The sequence below is a fragment of the Heterodontus francisci genome, unplaced genomic scaffold (genome assembly GCF_036365525.1).
Source record: "Heterodontus francisci isolate sHetFra1 unplaced genomic scaffold, sHetFra1.hap1 HAP1_SCAFFOLD_72, whole genome shotgun sequence".
NCBI lineage: Eukaryota > Metazoa > Chordata > Chondrichthyes > Heterodontiformes > Heterodontidae > Heterodontus > Heterodontus francisci.
In genome coordinates, this window is record NW_027140794.1 from 1,619,015 (window position 1) to 1,632,346 (window position 13,332).

The following is a 13,332-nucleotide window of genomic DNA, read 5'->3' on the forward strand; positions in this document are numbered from 1 at the left end:
CAAGGTATTTTGACATACACTGACAGCAAGTACCAAAGACATACACTGATACCCAGTAACACAGACACACACTTACACCAAGTAACAAAGACATACACTGACACCCAGTAACACAGACACACACGGACACCAAGTAACAAAGACACACATTTACAACAAGTAACACAGACACACATTGACACCCAATAACAAAGACATACACTGACACCAAGTTACAAAAACATTCACTGATACCTAGTAACAAAGACACACACTTACACCAAGTAACACAGACATACACTGACACCAAGTAACAAAGACATACACTGACACCCAGTAACACAGACACACACGGACACAAAATAACAAAGACACAGACTTACAACAAGTAACACAGACACAGACTGACACCCAGTAACAAAGACACACACTTACACCAAGTAACACAGACATATTCTGACACCAAGTAACAAAGACATACACTGATACCCAGTAACACAGGCACACACTTACACCAAGTAACACAGACATACACTGACACCAAGTAACAAAGACATGCACTGATACCCAGTAACACAGACACACAGTTACACCAAGTAACAAAGACAGACAATTACACCAAGTAACAAAGACATACACTTACACCAAGTATTTTGTCATACACTGACACCAAGTAACAAAGACATACACTGATACCCAGTAACACAGACGCACACTAACCCAAACTAACAAAGACATACACTGATACCCAGTAACACAGACATACACTGACACCAAGTAACAAAGACATGCACAGATACCCAGTAACACAGACACACACTTACACCAAGTAACAAAGACAGACACTGATACCCAGTAACACAGACACACACTTACACCAAGTAACAAAGACATACACTGACACCCTGTAACAAAGACATACACTGACACCCAGTAACGCAGACACACACGGACACCAAGTAACAAAGACACAGACTTACACCAAGTAACACAGACACAGACTGACAGCCAGTAACACAGACACGCACTTACACCAAGTAACACAGACATACACTGACACCAAGTAACAAAGACATACACTGATACCCAGTAACACAGGCACACACTTACACCAATTAACACAGACACACACTTACACCAAGTAACAAAGACAGAAACTGATACCCAGTAACACAGACGCACACTTACACCAAGTAGCAAAGACACACACTGACACCCAGCAACACAAACAAACACACTGACACCAAGTAACACAGACATACACTGATACCAAGTCACAAAGACATACACTGATGCCCAGTAACACAGACACACACTGACACCAAGTAACAAAGTCATACACTGACACCAAGTAACAAAGACATACACTTACACCCAGTAACACAGACACACACTGACACCAAGTAGCAAAGACATGCACTGATACCCAGTAACACAGACACACACTTACACCAAGAAACAAAGACAGACACTGATACCCGGTAACACAGACACACACTTACACCAAGTAACAAAGACAGACAATTACACCAAGTAACAAAGACATACACTTACACCAAGTAACAATGACACACACTTACACCAAGTAACACAGACATACACTGACACCAAGTAACAAAGACAGTCAATTACACCAAGTGACAAAGACATACACTTACACCAAGTATTTTGAAATACACTGACACCAAGTAACAAAGACATACACTGATACCCAGTAACACAGACACATGCTTACAACAAGTAACAAAGACATACACTGACACCAAGTCACAAAGACACACACTGACTCCCAGTAACAAAGACATACACTGACACCAAGTCACAAAGACATACACTGATACCCAGTAACACAGACACACTCTTACACCAAGTAACACAGACATACACTGACACCAAGTAACAAAGACATGCACAGATACCCAGTAACACAGACACACACTTACACCAAGTAACAAAGACATACACTGATACCCAGTAACACAGACACACACATACACCAAGTAACAAAGACATACACTGACACCCAGTAACAAAGACTCACTCTGACACCCTGTAACGCAGACACACACGGACACCTAGTAACAAAGACACAGACTTACACCTAGTAACACAGACGCACACTGACACCCAGTAACACAGACACACTCTTACACCAAGTAAAACAGACATACACAGACACCAAGTAACAAAGACATGCACTGATACCCAGTAACACAGGCACACACTTACACCAAGTAACACAGACATACACTGACACCAAGTAACAAAGACATGCACTGATACCCAGTAACACAGACACACACTTACACCAAGTAACAAAGACAGACAATTACACCAAGTAACAAAGACATACACTTACACAAAGTATTTTGACATACACTGACACCAAGTACCAAAGACATACACTGATACCCAGTAACACAGACACACACTTACACCAAGTAACAAAGACATACACTGACACCAAGTAACACAGATACACACGGACACCAAGTAACAAAGACACACATTTACAACAAGTAACACAGACACACACTGACACCCAGTAACAAAGACATACACTGACACCAAGTTACAAAGACATTCACTGATACCTAGTAACAAAGACACACACTTACACCAAGTAACACAGACATACACTGACACCAAGTAACAAAGACATACACTGACACCCAGTAACACAGACACACACGGACACAAAATAACAAAGACACAGACTTACAACAAGTAACACAGTCACAGACTGACACCCAGTAACACAGACACAAACTTACACCAAGTAACACAGACATATTCTGACACCAAGTAACAAAGACATACACTGATACCCAGTAACACAGGCACACACTTACACCAAGTAACACAGACATACACTGACACCAAGTAACAAAGACATGCACTGATACCCAGTAACACAGACACACTGTTACACCAAGTAACAAAGACAGACAATTACACCAAGTAACAAAGACATACACTTACACCAAGTATTTTGTCATACACTGACACCAAGTAACAAAGACATACACTGATACCCAGTAACACAGACGCACACTAACCCAAAGTAACAAAGACATACACTGATACCCAGTAACACAGACATACACTGACACCAAGTAACAAAGACATGCACAGATACCCAGTAACACAGACACACACTTACACCAAGTAACAAAGACATACACTGACACCCTGTAACAAAGACATACACTGACACCCAGTAACGCAGACACACACGGACACCAAGTAACAAAGACACAGACTTACACCAAGTAACACAGACATACACTGATACCCAGTAACACAGGCACACACTTACACCAATTAACACAGACACACACTTACACCAAGTAACAAAGACAGAAACTGATACCCAGTAACACAGACACACACTTACACCAAGTAGCAAAGACACACACTGAAACCCAGCAACACAAACAAACACACTGACACCAAGTAACACAGCCATACACTGATACCAAGTCACAAAGACATACACTGATGCCCAGTAACACAGACACACACTGACACCAAGTAACAAAGTCATACACTGACACCAAGTAACAAAGACATACACTTACACCCAGTAACACAGACACACACTGACACCAAGTAACAAAGACAAGCACTGATACCCAGTAACACAGACACACACTTACACCAAGAAACAAAGACAGACAATGATACCCGGTAACACAGACACACACTTACACCAAGTAACAAAGACATACACTAACACCAAGTCACAAAGACACACACTGACACCCAGCAACACAGACACACACTTACACCAAGTAACACAGACATACACTGTTACCCAGTAACACAGACACATACTTACACCAAGTAGCAAAGACATACACTGACACCCAGTAACAAAGACATACACTGACACCCAGTAACACAGACATAAACGGACACCAAGTCACAAAGACATACACTGATACCCAGTAACACAGACGCACACTGACACCAAGTAATAAAGACATGCACTGACACCAAGTTACAAAGACATACACTGATACCAAGTCACAAAGACATACACTGATGCCCAGGAACACAGACACACACAGACACCATGTAACAAAGACATGCACTGACACCAAGTAACAAAGACATACACTTACACCAAGTAACAAAGACACAAACTTGTAAAAAGTAACACAGACATACACTGACACCAAGTAACAAAGACAGACAATTACACCAAGTAACAAAGACATGCACTTACACCAAGTATTTTGACATACACTGACACCAAGTAACAAAGACATACACTGATACCCAGTAACACAGACACACACTTACACCAAGTAACAAAGACAGACACTGATACCCAGTAACATAGACACACACTTACACCAAGTAGCAAAGACATACACTGACACCCAGTGACAAAGACATACACTGACAGCCAGTAACACAGACGCGCATGGACACCAAGTAACAAAGACACACACTGACAATATGTAACACAGACACACACTGACATCCAGTAACACAAACAAACACACTGACACCAAGTAACACAGACATACACTGATACCAAGTCACAAAGACATACACTGATACCCAGTAACACAGACACACACTTCCACCAGGTAACACAGGCATACAATGACACCAAGTAACAAAGACATGCACTGATACCCAGTAACACAGACACACACTTACACCAAGTAACAAAGACAGACACTGATACCCAGTAACACAGACACGCACTTACACCAAGTAATACAGGCATACAATGACACCAAGTAACAAAGACATACACTGACACCCAGTAACACAGACGCACACGGACACCAATGAACAAAGACACACACTTACACCAAGTAACACAGACACACACTGACACCCAGTAACACAAACAAACACACTGACACCAAATAACACAGACATGCACTGATACCAAGTCACAAAGACACTCACTGATGCCCAGTAACACAGACACACACTGACACCAAGTAACAATGACACACACTTACACCAAGTAACACAGACATACACTGACACCAAGTAACAAAGACAGACAATTACACCAAGTAACAAAGACATACACTTACACCAAGTAACAATGACACACACTTACACCAAGTAACACAGACATACACTGACACCAAGTAACAAAGACAGACAATTACACCAAGTGACAAAGACATACATTTACACCAAGTATTTTGAAATACACTGACACCAAGTAACAAAGACATACACTGATACCCAGTAACACAGACACATGCTTACAACAAGTAACAAAGACATACACTGACACCAAGTCACAAAGACACACACTGACTCCCAGTAACAAAGACATACACTGACACCAAGTCACAAAGACATACACTGATACGCTGTAACACAGACACACTCTTACACCAAGTAACACAGACATACACTGACACCAAGTAACAAAGACATGCACAGATACCCAGTAACACAGACATACACTGACACCAAGTAACAAAGACATACACTGATACCCAGTAACCCAGACACACACTTACACCAAGTAACAAAGACAGACACTGATACCCAGTAACACAGACACACACTTACACCAAGTAGCAAAGACATACACTGACACCCAGTGACAAAGACATACACTGACACCCAGTAACACAGACGCGCATGGACACCAAGTAACAAAGACACACACTTACAACATGTAACACAGACACACACTGACATCCAGTAACACAAACAAACACACTGACACCAAGTAACACAGACATACACTGATACCAAGTCACAAAGACATACACTGATACCCAGTAACACAGACACACACTTACACCAGGTAACACAGGCATGCAATGACACCAAGTAACAAAGACATGCACTGATACCCAGTAACACAGACACACACTTACACCAAGTAACAAAGACAGACACTGATACCCAGTAACACAGACACACACTTACACCAAGTCATACAGGCATACAATGACACCAAGTAACAAAGACATACACTGACACCCAGTAACACAGACGCACACGGACACCAATGAACAAAGACACACACTTACACCAAGTAACACAGACACACACTGACACCCAGTAACACAAACAAACACACTGACACCAAGTAACACAGACATGCACTGATACCAAGTCACAAAGACATACACTGATACCCAGTAACACAGACACACTCTTACACCAAGTAACACAGACATACACTGACACCAAGTAACAAAGACATGCACAGATACCCAGTAACACAGACACACACTTACACCAAGTAACAAAGACATACACTGATACCAAGTCACAAAGACATACACTGATACCCAGTAACACAGACACACTCTTACACCAAGTAACACAGACATACACTGACACCAAGTAACAAAGACATGCACAGATACCCAGTAACACAGACACACACTTACACCAAGTAACAAAGACATACACTGATACCCAGTAACACAGACACACACATACACCAAGTAACAAAGACATACACTGACACCCAGTAACAAAGACTCACACTGACACCCTGTAACGCAGACACACACGGACACCTAGTAACAAAGACACAGACTTACACCTAGTAACACAGACGCACACTGACACCCAGTAACACAGACACACTCTTACACCAAGTAAAACAGACATACACTGACACCAAGTAACAAAGACATGCACTGATACCCAGTAACAAAGGCACACACTTACACCAAGTAACACAGACATACACTGACACCAAGTAACAAAGACATGCACTGATACCCAGTAACACAGACACACACTTACACCAAGTAACAAAGACAGACAATTACACCAAGTAACAAAGACATACACTTACACAAAGTATTTTGACATACACTGACACCAAGTACCAAAGACATACACTGATACCCAGTAACACAGACACACACTTACACCAAGTAACAAAGACATACACTGACACCAAGTCACAAAGACACACACTTACACCAAGTAACAAAGACATACACTGACACGCAGTAACACAGACACACACGGACACAAAGTAACAAAGACACACATTTACAACAAGTAACAAAGACACACACTGACACCCAGTAACAAAGACATACACTGACACCAAGTCACAAAGACATTCACTGATACCTAGTAACAAAGACACACACTTACACCAAGTAACACAGACATACACTGACACCAAGTAACAAAGACAGACAATTACACTAAGTGACAAAGACATACACTTACACCAAGTATTTTGAAATACACTGACACCTAGTAACAAAGACATACACTGATACCCAGTAACACAGACACACGCTTACAACAAGTAACAAAGACATACACTGACACCAAGTCACAAAGACACACACTGACTCCCAGTCTCAAAGACATACACTGACACCAAGTCACAAAGACATACACTTACACCAAGTAACACAGACACACACTTACACCAAGTAACAAAGACATACACTGACACCCAGTAACAAAGACATACACTGACACCCAGTAACACAGACACACACTGACACCAAGTAACAATGACACACACTTACACCAAGTAACACAGACATACACTGACACCAAGTAACAAAGACAGACAATTACACCAAGTGACAAAGACATACACTTACACCAAGTATTTTGAAATACACTGACACCAAGTAACAAAGACATACACTGATACCCAGTAACACAGACACATGCTTACAACAAGTAACAAAGACATACACTGACACCAAGTCACAAAGACACACACTGACTCCCAGTAACAAAGACATACACTGACACCAAGTCACAAAGACATACACTGAAACGCTGTAACACAGACACACTCTTACACCAAGTAACACAGACATACACTGACACCAAGTAACAAAGACATGCACAGATACCCAGTAACATAGACATACACTGACACCAAGTAACAAAGACATACACTGATACCCAGTAACCCAGACACACACTTACACCAAGTAACAAAGACAGACACTGATACCCAGTAACACAGACACACACTTACACCAAGTAGCAAAGACATACACTGACACCCAGTGACAAAGACATACACTGACACCCAGTAACACAGACGCGCATGGACACAAAGTAACAAAGACACACACTTACAACATGTAACACAGACACACACTGACATCCAGTAACACAAACAAACACACTGACACCAAGTAACACAGACATACACTGATACCAAGTCACAAAGACATACACTGATACCCAGTAACACAGACACACACTTACACCAGGTAACACAGGCATGCAATGACACCAAGTAACAAAGACATGCACTGATACCCAGTAACACAGACACACACTTACACCAAGTAACAAAGACAGACACTGATACCCAGTAACACAGACACACACTTACACCAAGTCATACAGGCATACAATGACACCAAGTAACAAAGACATACACTGACACCCAGTAACACAGACGCACACGGACACCAATGAACAAAGACACACACTTACACCAAGTAACGCAGACACACACTGACACCCAGTAACACAAACAAACACACTGACACCAAGTAACACAGACATGCACTGATACCAAGTCACAAAGACACTCACTGATGCCCAGTAACACAGACAAACACTGACACCAAGTAACAATGACACATACTTACACCAAGTAACACAGACATACACTGACACCAAGTAACAAAGACAGACAATTACACCAAGTAACAAAGACATACACTTACACCAAGTAACAATGACACACACTTACACCAGGTAACACAGACATACACTGACACCAAGTAACAAAGACAGACAATTACACCAAGTGACAAAGACATACACTTACACCAAGTATTTTGAAATACACTGACACCAAGTAACAAAGACATACACTGATACCCAGTAACACAGACACATGCTTACAACAAGTAACAAAGACATACACTGACACCAAGTCACAAAGACATACACTGATACCCAGTAACACAGACACACTCTTACACCAAGTAACACAGACATACACTGACACCAAGTAACAAAGACATGCACAGATACCCAGTAACACAGACACACACTTACACCAAGTAACAAAGACATACACTGATACCCAGTAACACAGACACACACATACACCAAGTAACAAAGACATACACTGACACCCAGTAACAAAGACTCACACTGACACCCTGTAACGCAGACACACACGGACACCTAGTAACAAAGACACAGACTTACACCTAGTAACACAAACAAACACACTGACACCAAGTAACACAGACACACTCTTACACCAAGTAAAACAGACATACACAGACACCAAGTAACAAAGACATGCACTGATACCCAGTAACAAAGGCACACACTTACACCAAGTAACACAGACATACACTGACACCAAGTAACAAAGACATGCACTGATACCCAGTAACACAGACACACACTTACACCAAGTAACAAAGACAGACAATTACACCAAGTAACAAAGACATACACTTACACAAAGTATTTTGACATACACTGACACCAAGTACCAAAGACATACACTGATACCCAGTAACACAGACACACACTTACACCAAGTAACAAAGACATACACTGACACCAAGTCACAAAGACACACACTTACACCAAGTAACAAAGACATACACTGACACGCAGTAACACAGACACACACGGACACCAAGTAACAAAGACACACATTTACAACAAGTAACAAAGACACACACTGACACCCAGTAACAAAGACATACACTGACACCAAGTCACAAAGACATTCACTGATACCTAGTAACAAAGACACACACTTACACCAAGTAACACAGACATACACTGACACCAAGTAACAAAGACAGACAATTACACCAAGTGACAAAGACATACACTTACACCAAGTATTTTGAAATACACTGACACCTAGTAACAAAGACATACACTGATACCCAGTAACACAGACACACGCTTACAACAAGTAACAAAGACATACACTGACACCAAGTCACAAAGACACACACTGACTCCCAGTCTCAAAGACATACACTGACACCAAGTCACAAAGACATACACTTACACCAAGTAACACAGACACACACTTACACCAAGTAACAAAGACAGACACTGATACCCAGCAACACAGACCCACACTTACACCCAGTAACACAGACACACACGGACAACAAGTAACAAAGACACACCCTTACACCAAGTAATACAGACACACACTGACACCCAGTAACACAAACAAACACACTGAATCTAGGTAACACGGACATACACTGATACCAAGTCACAAAGACATGCACAGATACCCAGAAACACAGAGACACACTAACACCAAGTAACAAAGACAGACTCTGATACCCAGCAACACAGACCCACACTTACACCTCGTAACAAAGACATACACTGACATCCAGGAACAAAGACAGACACTGATACCCAGCAACACAGACCCACACTTACACCTCGTAACAAAGACATAGACTGACATCCAGTAACAAAGACACACACTGATTCCCAGTAACACAAACAAACACACTGACACCAAATAACAAAGACACAGACTTACAACAAGTAACACAGACACACACTGACACCCAGTAACACAGACACACACTTACACCAAGTAACACAGACATACACTGACACCAAGTAACAAAGACATACACTGATACCCAGTAACACAGGCACACACTTACACCAAGTAACACAGACATACACTGACACCAAGTAACAAAGACATGCACTGATACCCAGTAACACAGACACACAGTTACACCAAGTAACAAAGACAGACAATTACACCAAGTAACAAAGACATACACTTACACCAAGTATTTTTTCATACACTGACACCAAGTAACAAAGACATACACTGATACCCAGTAACACAGACACACACCTACACCAAGTAACAAAGACATACACTGACACCAAGTCACAAAGACACACACTGACTCCCAGCAACAAAGACATACACTGACACCAAGTCACAAAGACATACACTGATACCCAGTAACACAGACACACACTTACACCAAGAAACAAAGGCATACACTGACACCAAGTAACAAAGACATGCACAGATACCCAGTAACACAGACACACACTTACACCAGGTAACACAGGCATACAATGACACCAAGTAACAAAGACATGCACTGATACCCAGTAACACAGACACACACTTACACCAAGTAACAAAGACAGACACTGATACCCAGTAACACAGACACACACTTACACCAAGTAATACAGGCATACACTGACACCCAGTAACACAGACGCACACGGACACCAATGAACAAAGACACACACTTACACCAAGTAACACAGACACACACTGACACCCAGTAACACAAACAAACACACTGACACCAAGTAACACAGACATGCACTGATACCAAGTCACAAAGACACTCACTGATGCCCAGTAACACAGACACACACTGACACCAAGTAACAATGACACACACTTACACCAAGTAACACAGACATACACTGACACCAAGTAACAAAGACAGACAATTTCACCAAGTAACAAAGACATACACTTACACCAAGTAACAATGACACACACTTACACCAAGTAACACAGACATACACTGACACCAAGTAACAAAGACAGACAATTACACCAAGTGACAAAGACTTACACTTACACCAAGTATTTTGAAATACACTGACACAAAGTAACAAAGACATATACTGATACCCAGTAACACAGACACATGCTTACAACAAGTAACAAAGACATACACTAACACCAAGTCACAAAGACACACACTGACACCCAGCAACACAGACACACACTTACACCAAGTAACACAGACATACACTGATACCCAGTAACACAGACTCATACTTACACCAAGTAGCAAAGACATACACTGACACCCAGTAACAAAGACATACACTGACACCCAGTAACACAGACATAAACGGACACCAAGTCACAAAGACATACACTGATACCCAGTAACACAGACGCACACTGACACCAAGTAATAAAGACATGCACTGACACCAAGTCACAAAGACATACACTGATACCAAGTCACAAAGACATACACTGATGCCCAGGAACACAGACACACACAGACACCATGTAACAAAGACATGCACTGACACCAAGTAACAAAGACATACACTTACACCAAGTAACAAAGACACAAACTTATCAAAAGTAACACAGACATACACTGACACCAAGTAACAAAGACAGACAATTACACCAAGTAACAAAGACATGCACTTGCACCAAGTATTTTGACATACACTGACACCAAGTAACAAAGACATACACTGATACCCAGTAACACAGACACACACTTACACCAAGTAACAAAGACAGACACTGATACCCAGTAACACAGACACACACTTACACCAAGTAGCAAAGACATACACTGACACCCAGTGACAAAGACATACACTGACACCCAGTAACACAGACGCGCATGGACACCAAGTAACAAAGACACACACTTACAACATGTAACACAGACACACACTGACATCCAGTAACACAAACAAACACACTGACACCAAGTAACACAGACATACACTGATACCAAGTCACAAAGACATACACTGATACCCAGTAACACAGACACACACTTACACCAGGTAACACAGGCATACAATGACACCAAGTAACAAAGACATGCACTGATACCCAGTAACAAAGACACACACTTACACCAAGTAACAAAGACAGACACTGATACCCAGTAACACAGACACACACTTACACCAAGTAATACAGGCATACAATGACACCAAGTAACAAAGACATACATGACACCCAGTAACACAGACGCACACGGACACCAATGAACAAAGACACACACTTACACCAAGTAACACAGACACACACTGACACCCAGTAACACAAACAAACACACTGACACCAAGTAACACAGACATGCACTGATACCAAGTCACAAAGACACTCACTGATGCCCAGTAACACAGACACACACTGACACCAAGTAACAATGACACACACTTACACCAAGTAACACAGACATACACTGACACCAAGTAACAAAGACAGACAATTACACCAAGTAACAAAGACATACACTTACACCAAGTAACAATGACACACACTTACACCAAGTAACACAGACATACACTGACACCAAGTAACAAAGACAGACAATTACACCAAGTGACAAAGACATACACTTACACCAAGTATTTTGAAATACACTGACACCAAGTAACAAAGACATACACTGATACCCAGTAACACAGACACATGCTTACAACAAGTAACAAAGACATACACTGACACCAAGTCACAAAGACACACACTGACTCCCAGTAACAAAGACATACACTGAAACCAAGTCACAAAGACATACACTGATACCCAGTAACACAGACACACTCTTACACCAAGTAACA